Source organism: Meles meles, chromosome 5 (genome assembly GCF_922984935.1).
Source record: "Meles meles chromosome 5, mMelMel3.1 paternal haplotype, whole genome shotgun sequence".
Lineage (NCBI taxonomy): Eukaryota > Metazoa > Chordata > Mammalia > Carnivora > Mustelidae > Meles > Meles meles.
In genome coordinates, this window is record NC_060070.1 from 97421784 (window position 1) to 97431816 (window position 10033).

Sequence of the window (10033 nt, forward strand, 5' to 3'; positions counted from 1 at the left end):
AGTACTCAGGTGAATTGGAATCTTCCCAAATACTTCTTTCCATATCTCATTGTCCTATCCTCCCAATAAATTTTAAGTTCCACAAGAGATATGTTGAGACTGTAAGACTAATCTATGTTTAAATTTAGGAAATGACAAAATCAGATTCCATACCTGAGAATTACCTACCTAAACACTGTGGCTATGATGAAAGAGATTTTTCAGTATTGTCACCGAAAATCTCTTGATCTTTGATACTGCCTTAAGTGAATTGAAAGCCCTAATCCTATTTTTTTTTTCTGTAGCAGAGTTTTCAGGAATTATCTTACTCCATAGTCCTTGTATATTTTTTTTAAAGATTTTATTTATTTATTTGACAGAGAGAGAGAGAGAGAGATCACAAGTAGGCAGAGAGGCAGGCAGAGAGAGAGGGGGAAGCAGGCTCCCTGCTGAGCAGAGAGCCCGATGTGGGGCTCGATCCCAGGACCCTGAGATCATCACCTGAGCTGAAGGCAGAGGCTTAACCCACTGAGCCACCCAGGCGCCCCATGTCCTTGTATATTTTTATGTTTATCATAATATACTGAGGCAATCACTACTTTGTCTTTAATATTTTAATGATTGATGTCATTAATTAATATGTCATATGCCCACCTTCAAATCCAACTGAGTCAAAGAACAAATTTCTACTTCTATTATTTAAGGTGTGTTGCTTATTTTTCTAAAAGATGTATTTATCATTTATTTATTTAAGAGAGAGAGAGAGAGAGAGAGCTAGAGTGGGAGAAGCAGAGGGACAGGGAGAGAGAATCTCCAGCAGACTCCATGCTGAACATGGAGCCAGATGCAGGGCTCAATCTCATGACCCTGAGACCACAACATGAGCTGAAACCAAGAGTCAGCTCTCCAACAAAGTCTGCCATCCACGCACCCAAGATCTGTCACTTATAATGTTCTCTACTACCAGACCCTGTATCCGCTCACTGTAACAGAAAGCACTCTGGGTATTCTAAACAGCCTGGAGTATAATATAGGAAATTGGGTGCTTACAAAATGATTATGAGGATTGGAAGTGTTGTCTGTGGCACACTTTTAGAAATGACTCCCAGGAGAATAATGCAGAACCAGCTGATGAGTAGACTTCTACTCTGCTACAATTAGGCTGCCTCCATCCTGTCTGCTTCAAGATTTCACAGACCTGCTTTGATGCAAGATCAGGAAGCAACTCCTACAATCATTTACTGGATGAATAAAGCATCTGCTAAGAAGAGACTCTTGTGTGGGGATCACTGGGAAGCTAACAGGCAGAAGAAGATATGAAACTATGGTATGATAGGAACCCCAAAAAAGAATTTGGGGGTATTCACTTAGGAAATAAAAGCATGAGAAAAACAATGAACAAACATTATGCAGAGTCTTATTCTATGGGGGAAAGTTCTTACTCTGATTACTTGGTTTACATGGCAGAAAAATGGGTTATAAATCATTAAGTGGGAATGCTTATATGTCTTAAATGAATATAATCACATCAATTTATTTCATAATGACATTTTATTTTTTTGATAGATCTTGCCAGTAAAATTATGAGATTGGACAAAATGGTAAACAAAAATAAAAGAAAAAATAGTGGAGACTGTTCATTTTGTTCTTCATAAGCATTTACCCAAGCTCTCAATTTTTTTTTTCACTGAATAGGAAATGAACATATATAAACAAATACTGCACATAAAAGTTGGGACTCTAAAACCAAAATGAAGAATTAATTGAATAATTTCAGTAAAAATAAAATCATGACAGTCAAAAAGAAGTTTAAAAACAATATTTTTTTCTATAAAAGTCAAGTAATTGAGGGGTGACTGGGTGGCTCAGTGGGCTAAGTCTCTGCCTTTCTGCTCAGGTCATGATCTAAGCAGGGAGCCTGCTTCCCAACCCCCCACCCTCTGCCTACCTCTCTGCCTACTTGTGATCTCTCTCTATCAAATAAATAAATAAAATCTTAAAAAAAAGTCAAGTAATCGAGATTAAATAGGATGATAGGTATTAAGAGGAGTTGTCGCCCAAGTAGACCCTGCAATAGGAATTATTGGCTAAGTAGTTTATTTGTCATGTGATCTTCAGAAGCACCAGCACAGGAGAGGGAAAGTGAAACCAGGAAGGGAAGGGAGTCAATAGAATGTGTATGAAGGATCCAGTTACCACTCTTGGCAGCTTGGCCTTAATTATCTTAGAGAAACTCTGGAAGAAAGTGTGAACTGATTAATCACACCCAAGGAGACTGAGGGATGTATCGCTGGACTTCCTACATCTCCTACTCAGTCACAGGTGCTTAACATAGGAGGCCAGGAATTTGTCCAGCATTTGCTACTATGTGTGTGTGGGGGTGTCTGTCTGTCTGTGTTAATTATCTCAAAAGCTCTTTCAATTACTTACTTTCTTTTGACAATGAAGACTTTACCTCTAGCAAAAAGTCTTTTTTTTTTTTTTTAAGATTTTATTTTATTTACTTATTTGACAGAGAGAGAATTCACAAGTAGGCAGAGAGGCAGGCAGAGAGAGAGGAGTAAGCAGGCTCCCTGCAGGGCAGAGAGCCCGATGCAGGGCTCCATCCCAGGACCCTGAGATCATGACCTGAGCCAAAGGCAGTGGCTTAATCCACTGAGCCACCCAGGCACCCCCCCTTCTAGCAAAAAGTCTTAATTGACAAGTTGTTTTGATGTTCTCAGCTAATATCTATTGGACTACTTTATGCATTAAATAGCTATTCAGGGAGAGAGTAACTAAGTGGTTCATTTTACTTAACTCACTGTGTTAATTCTAAATGCCTGAGGATTTTCTAAGTTATTCCTTTTTAAAAATGTTTTCAGTGTCTGCCCCCAAATATCAGTCTTTCTCCTCAGTTTAATACACTGCTAGTCAATGTCAAGAAATGACTGTGAAAAAATAAAAAGCTGTGTGAATTTAAATTGCTTATTAAGGACAAAGTAAATCAAATCTCACCCAAGATGTCTTTTTTTCCCTTTATCTTTTTTTTTCCTTTACCTCCTGCTGCATTTTCTTACATCTACCATTCCTCTGTACTTTTAAATACCACTTTATTTAACAACAACAGCAAAATAACAATTCTAGTGACTTTCTTTAAAAAAAAAATCAACATTATAATCTTCTGCTAAAATGTCCATCAGGGCACATCCAAAAATAGTCTACTTGACTAATAATAATAAACTAATTTTAAAATTACATTGCTTTAGTTGCTACAGTATATTGCCCCTAGATTTTTCTTCCTTTGGTAAATAAGAAATCAATGACAGTCTCATCTTTGGATTTGAAAATGTCATGAATATCCATTTGATTTCTTTTTTTTTTTTTTTTACATTTCCTTCTGACAATAGAAGATGATGACAGTAAATAAATATTGAACTTTTTTTCAAGTTGTCTCCTTCCCAGAGGACTCTTATTAATGAAATTTAGCAATCTGGGAAGTTTGTCCTTTGTAGCTTTCCTCTTTAGGAAATTCAGCAAGGAATTAGCCATTTAAAAAAAAAAAAAGTCGTTCAATTGCCAATGAAACCAGAGATACCACTTTTGTAACTTAACTACGGGAGAGTTAAAATTGCCCAAACCAACCTGAGTATCATCAGATGCAAGAAAAAATACATTTCAATTATTTTTAAAAATAGGCATATAATCACATACGATAACAATGATTTCTCTGGTCCAAGAAAAAATCATTTACATGACATTGATCAAAGGTGACCTTTCAAAGTTAGTTAATCAGGGATCATGCTTAATATAGTAATTTCCTATAGTAGTAAAATATTATTATATATTTGACAGTACTATTAGGGAGATAATTTGGCAACCTCTTCATTGAAAATGGCTCCTCTCATAAAAAAATGAGTACCCAGAGAGATTTTTATGCACACTCTAATTTTATTTTATATGCAAAGAATTACTCTAGAGAAATGTATCACTAACTCTTTAGTGTTAAAGTAGGCAATAATGCAGGTAGAAAAAAAAAATCTAACAATGGTGGCCATAGTTTGGGGAAGAAAGGTAAAATAGCAATGGAAACCCATTTTTTTACAATTACCATTTGCCTATCTAATATCCATTTTCCCCCTTCATTCTCAGATGTTGTAGATACTGGCAATTTGGTAACTAAAATCAGCATTTTTCAGCCTCCTTGGCAGCAGTGATAGCTATGTGACACATTTCTGTTCAATGAGAGATAAGCCATATTCTTCCAGGAGTTCCTGGAAATGCTTTGTATTACTGACATAAACAATCCCCCTACTCTTTCTTGTTCCTTCTATCTTTGTGCCTGGCATATGGTCTGCATATGAAGCAGCCATCCTGAAAGCCTAAGTATTGAGAACCACACACCAAGAATGATGAGGCATAAGGATAGGATATAGAAAGACTGAGATGGGTGTTTTCAAGAGGTCTGAACCACTTGTTTCAATAATTTTTATATTATACAAAAAATAAATTCTTTCTTGGCTAAAGCACTGTAGGCAGATTTCTGTTACATCATGCCAAATGCAATCACTAATTGAGAACCACCCTTAGTGTAACTACTATATGAATTATAACAACTTGAATGAGGACAGCTATTCATGTAAGCATTTATCCTGGGTCTCAGGTCAGATTGGTGGAATGAAATGCTATCCATAAGAAAACCACGAGCTTCTACGATGGCATTCCACTGATTTTTGTGGAGAATGTTACAGAATCCATTATGCAATAAATAAATTAATTTAAACTGAAAGTGGCTCCCAGCAGATGCTCAAGGTCAATTTGCTATAGCGCTGAAGAAATGAAGAGACACCATGATGAAGCCTCTTAAGTGGCCATGACTTGTATTTCTCCAGCATTTTTAATAAAATACTTCTTCAGCTAATTACAATGCTCTTTCTCCATCTATACATTATAACCATTTGGATCTCAGCAGCTCTGAGAGTCTATGTTAACTGTAATTATACAGGTGCTTCTCAGAACTCCTGGGAATGTTGATCATAGGCAACGACAGTGAAAGGACAAGTAGCTCTACTTTCCAAATTGTCAGATGGAGCTGTTATGAACCCTATTTCTCAGCTGGTTGAAATCAACAATTCTTACTACATTTGCAACAACCTCTTTTAAGCTTATTTAAAACTTTCCTCATTTATTTTGCCAACTTTGCAAAATTGATGCTTACAAACTATGTTGCAATTCATAAACAAAAAGCTAATCCTTTACAAGTAGATATCTCTTTTGAACCACCAGATCAGCTTTACCCAAATTACAAGACCCATGTATCCATCATCAGTCAAATGGCCAAATATATGTGTTATTTGCTAACTTGACATAAAATAATTAATGCAAACAAAATAATAAACCTCTTGGGGAAAATATTTAAATCTTTATATCTGTGGTATATTTACTTTGATAATTCTGAAGAAAGAAACTACAGTTTCAATGGAGTCCTCAGCAAATTCTACAGAGAGCCATATATTTGGGAATCTTCAAAGTTTTCCTAAATTGAGGTGAAGGATCAGGCTTTACTACTACTTCTACTAATAATCAGATGTGGTGTGTCCTGGAGAGAGTAACTATTTTGCATCAGTCCACTCCCATCAACGCAAGTAAATCTGAGAAAAGGAAGCAGCCATGATCTATCCACAGCCACCACTCCAAGTAGAGTAATGAGTGTCTTGACCTGAAGGAGGGTCTGGACAGCGTACCTCCAAACACTTCTTATCAGCTGAAGACTTTTGAGAAACATTCATATGAAACAATCCCATAACATTCTTTGCCTGTATTATCTATCCATCACCCAAACATCTCCACTGTCAATTTTCATGCCTTTAACCATTTGATCTACCTGTAAGTCTCTACCCTTGAATCACTATAGATTTTTACCTCAAACTGTTTTCCTAGTTGGAGTAAATGAGCAAAGTAAAGGGGTAAAATGTTATCCATTTGAAAGATTTCTTACACTCTTTCAGGGCCAATCCTGCTAACAGATTAATGCAGAAACTGTAAAAGCTAGGTCTTACTTTTCCACAGCTGAAGGTAGAGGGGAAAGCAAGGGAGTGGTAGGAGATAGTACAGTATGAGTCTGAACCATTGGTGTTTACTTCTCCACCTTCTGGATTTGCTCACATCCAGTCTCATTACATCATTTCCATTTTACAGTGGAATACTGCAGTGCACGTTGAATTGCATGGGTCTGTCAAACAGACAGACATAATCACTCGACTATGTACCAATCCAAGAGCTGCTTTGTAATTGGTTGAAGGAAACAGAAAGGAGAGAGAGAAAGGTTGGAGTTACTCCAAACTTGTAGGAGATGATGGTAAGGATGATTGGTATCAAACAAGATGAAGAATGGAAGAAGGTTAGTCAAATGAGGCAATGTTGGATAGCAAGCATGGGGATGAGATTACTTTGAATGCAGTCTTTATGGATCTTTGACAGAAGACCATATCTCTCTAAGAAGTCCATACTTTTGAAAAGCTACATAGGAAGCAGAAAAGGAGGGAGGGGCAGCTGCAGAGACAAAGCAATCACTCAACAGGGGATATCCACAGACACTCATGACATTTACTGAGACTTATTTGCTGGCCCACTATTGGGTGCTCTACACACTTGATATCATCAAATGCACACAACAAACCATTTTAATCAATTGCCCAGCAGACACAAATAAATGACTGACATAAATTTGAAACACAGACCTACCAACTCTGAAATGCACGCTGCCCCTACCATGTCGCTTTCACATTCAATTTTGCTGACTTCACTTCACCTGAGGCCGAAATGCATTTCAATCATAAAAGACATTTTTAAAGAATTCTCGTTATCATGCAGTTATCTAGGCAAACCTGGAATGTCTGAAGTCTAAGAGAGGCCTGGAGACCTCATTAAAGTAGATATATGCTGAGTTGGAGAAAATTAAATTTTATCCTTGATTCCTCTAGCTAAGAAAAATTTCAAGGCTCATTGACATGAAAAGCACTAGGGTACAAGCCAGAAAAATGTTCACTGAGATTAGTAACTTGCCCAGCTGTTCTTCTTCATATTCATGGCCTTCAGATATGTCAACATATGTCAACTATATAGTTTAGATTAGGTTTGGGAAAAGAGAAAAAAATCTTCCAGGCTGAGAAAACATTTGTGTATTGAAAACATTTCTTTCTGATTAATCTACAAAACCTGTTCTACTTTTCAATGTTATGACTTCAATCAGTTTGTAACGAAAAGCACTGTCTATTAAATTATGTTTCTGTGAGACAAAAAGGATTAGAATTATTTTTTTAAAACTTACCAGTTTCACAGAGTTTTACCGTAGGGGTAATTAATTCCTGCTTTTAGCTAATATACTGGATCTGTACAGAGCACATAGTATAATTGAAAGGTTTTCCTCATTATTGTGCATGAAACTTAATAAAATCACAGGAAATTCTTTTAAATATGTTCTATGTTTCTTCTATTATATTGGCTGACCATGATACATGAGGACTGACTGGTCCTAGAGCATGAAAAAATTCACCATATCTTAACGTGTCAGGGAGTAAAATTCCACCATCTCCATCCTAAATGAGGAGACTTCAGATGTGTGGGTCTAAAAGCCTATTCAGACCAAGCCCACTTTTTGTATATGGGCTGTTGAATAGATAACCATTTAGAATGATTTGGAAGACAAGAACATTGGGGCCAAATATGTTTCCACTGGAGACCCTTTATATTAGCAAGTTCAAGCTAGTGGATTCCACCTCAAACCTGAATTTTATCTCACTGTCACAGTGTTTTGAATTGAATTTGATGCTTTCATGCTAGCCAGGCCACTTCGACATATTACGTACTCTGCGGTATCGTTTTACTTCCTGATGCAAATAAGGATACTCCCTACTTCACTCCAAAAGCCATAGACTTTGTGTAGAAGATGATACTTCAGTTTTCAAGAATTCTCTGCCAAAATTTTAAAGAGTAATGAGATCTAGTTTTGGCAAATATGCAGAAAAACAGCTACCTAAAAGAAAAAGAAAAGAAAAGCCTTTTTGGAGAGGAATGCAGTTTGGTTATAACAGCTCTCAAATTTTAAAAATGTCTACCTTAAACTTTATAATTCTAAATCTAAGGAATATTTTTCTAAAGAAACACTCAAATAGCATAACTTTTATGTACAAAAATGTGTTTGGATGCATTATTCAAAGCAGCAAAATATTGGAAACAATATAGATACGCATTTATAAGAGAATATAGAGATTATGATATAGTCATTATATATTTATATCTATAGATCACATATTGCACATGAGTTTTATGTGTATATTCAATAAATGCTGTGTACTAGATGTACTAGCAAGGAGAGCACTCAAGGCATACTGTTAAGTAAAAAAAGCAAGTTGCAGTTGAATGGGTATAGTATAAGCCCATTGTACAAAAAAATAAAAGTAAAAAGCACATATGCACATGAATAAAACTTATTTATAAATTCATAAAAATTGTCTTTTGGTTTTGTTAACTGTTTCCTTTGCTGTGCAAAAGCTTTTGATCTTGATGAAATCCCAATAGTTCATTTTTGCCCTTGCTTCCCTTGCCTTTGCCGATGTTCCTAGGAAGATGTTGCTGCGGCTGAGGTCGAAGAGGTTGCTGCCTGCATTCTCCTCAAGGATTTTGATGGATTCCTTTCTCACATTGAGGTCCTTCATCCATTTTGAGTCTATTTTCATGTGTGGTGTAAGGAAGTGGTCCAATTTCATTTTTCTGCATGTGGCTGTCCAATTTTCCCAGTACCATTTATTGAAGAGGCTGTCTTTTTTCCATTGGACATTCTTTCCTGCTTTGTCGAAGATTAGTTGACCATAGAGTTGAGGGTCTATTTCTGGGCTCTCTATTCTGTTCCACTGATCTATGTGTCTGTTTTTGTGCCAGTGTCATGCTGTCTTGATGATGACAGCTTTGTAATAGAGCTTGAAGTCCGGAATTGTGATGCCACCAACTTTGGCTTTCTTTTTCAACATTTTTCTGGCTATACACAATGGAAGACTATGCAGCCATCAAAAGAAACGAAATCTTGCCATTTGCGACAACGTGGATGGAACTAGAGGGTATCATGCTTAGTGAAATAAGTCAATCGGAGAAAGACAACTATCATATGATCTCCCTGATATGAGGACGTGGAGATGGAACATGGGGGGTTAGGGGGGTAGGAGAAGAATAAATGAAACAAGATGGGATTGGGAGGGAGACAAACCATAAATGACTCTTAATCTCACAAAACAAACTGGGGGTTGCTTGGGAGAGGTGGGGTTGGGAGAGGGGGAGGGTGTTATGGACATTGGGGAGGGTATGTGCTATGGTGAGTGCTGTGAAGTGTGTAAACCTAGTGATTCACAGACCTGTACCCCTGTGGATAAAAATACATTATATGTTTATAAAAAAAAAAAAAAGAAAGAAAGGATGAAAACCCAACTTTTGTAGCAACATGGACAAGACTGGAAGTGATTATGCTGAGTGAAATAAGTCAAGCAGAGAGAGTCAAGTATCATATGGTTTCACTTATTTGTGGAGCATAACAAATGACATGGAGGATATTGGGAGATGGAGAGGAGAAGGAAGTTGAGGGAAATTGGAAGGGGAGGCAAACCATAAGAGACTATGGACTCTGAAAAACAACCTGAGGGTTTTGAAGGGGCGGGGGTGGGAGGTTGGGGGAACCAGGTGCTGGGTAGTAGGGAGGGCACGTATTGCATGGAGCACTGGGTGTTGTGCAAAAACAATGAATACTGTTTTGCTGAAAAAATAAATAAATTAAATTTAAAAATTCATAAAAATTTAGTAATTACCATTAGGAAGATGAGAGAGCAATTTAAGCAAATATAAATGTATATAATTCCAGGTAGTATGAATCATCGATAATTAGAAAAAGTTCATAGACCACTTCTAGTATCATAATAATAAAGCCCATGAGAGGGATGCTCTGTTCGCACACACACACACACACACACACACACACAAAATCCTTGAAGGAATACAATATTATTCATTAACCACCAATATCTTAGCA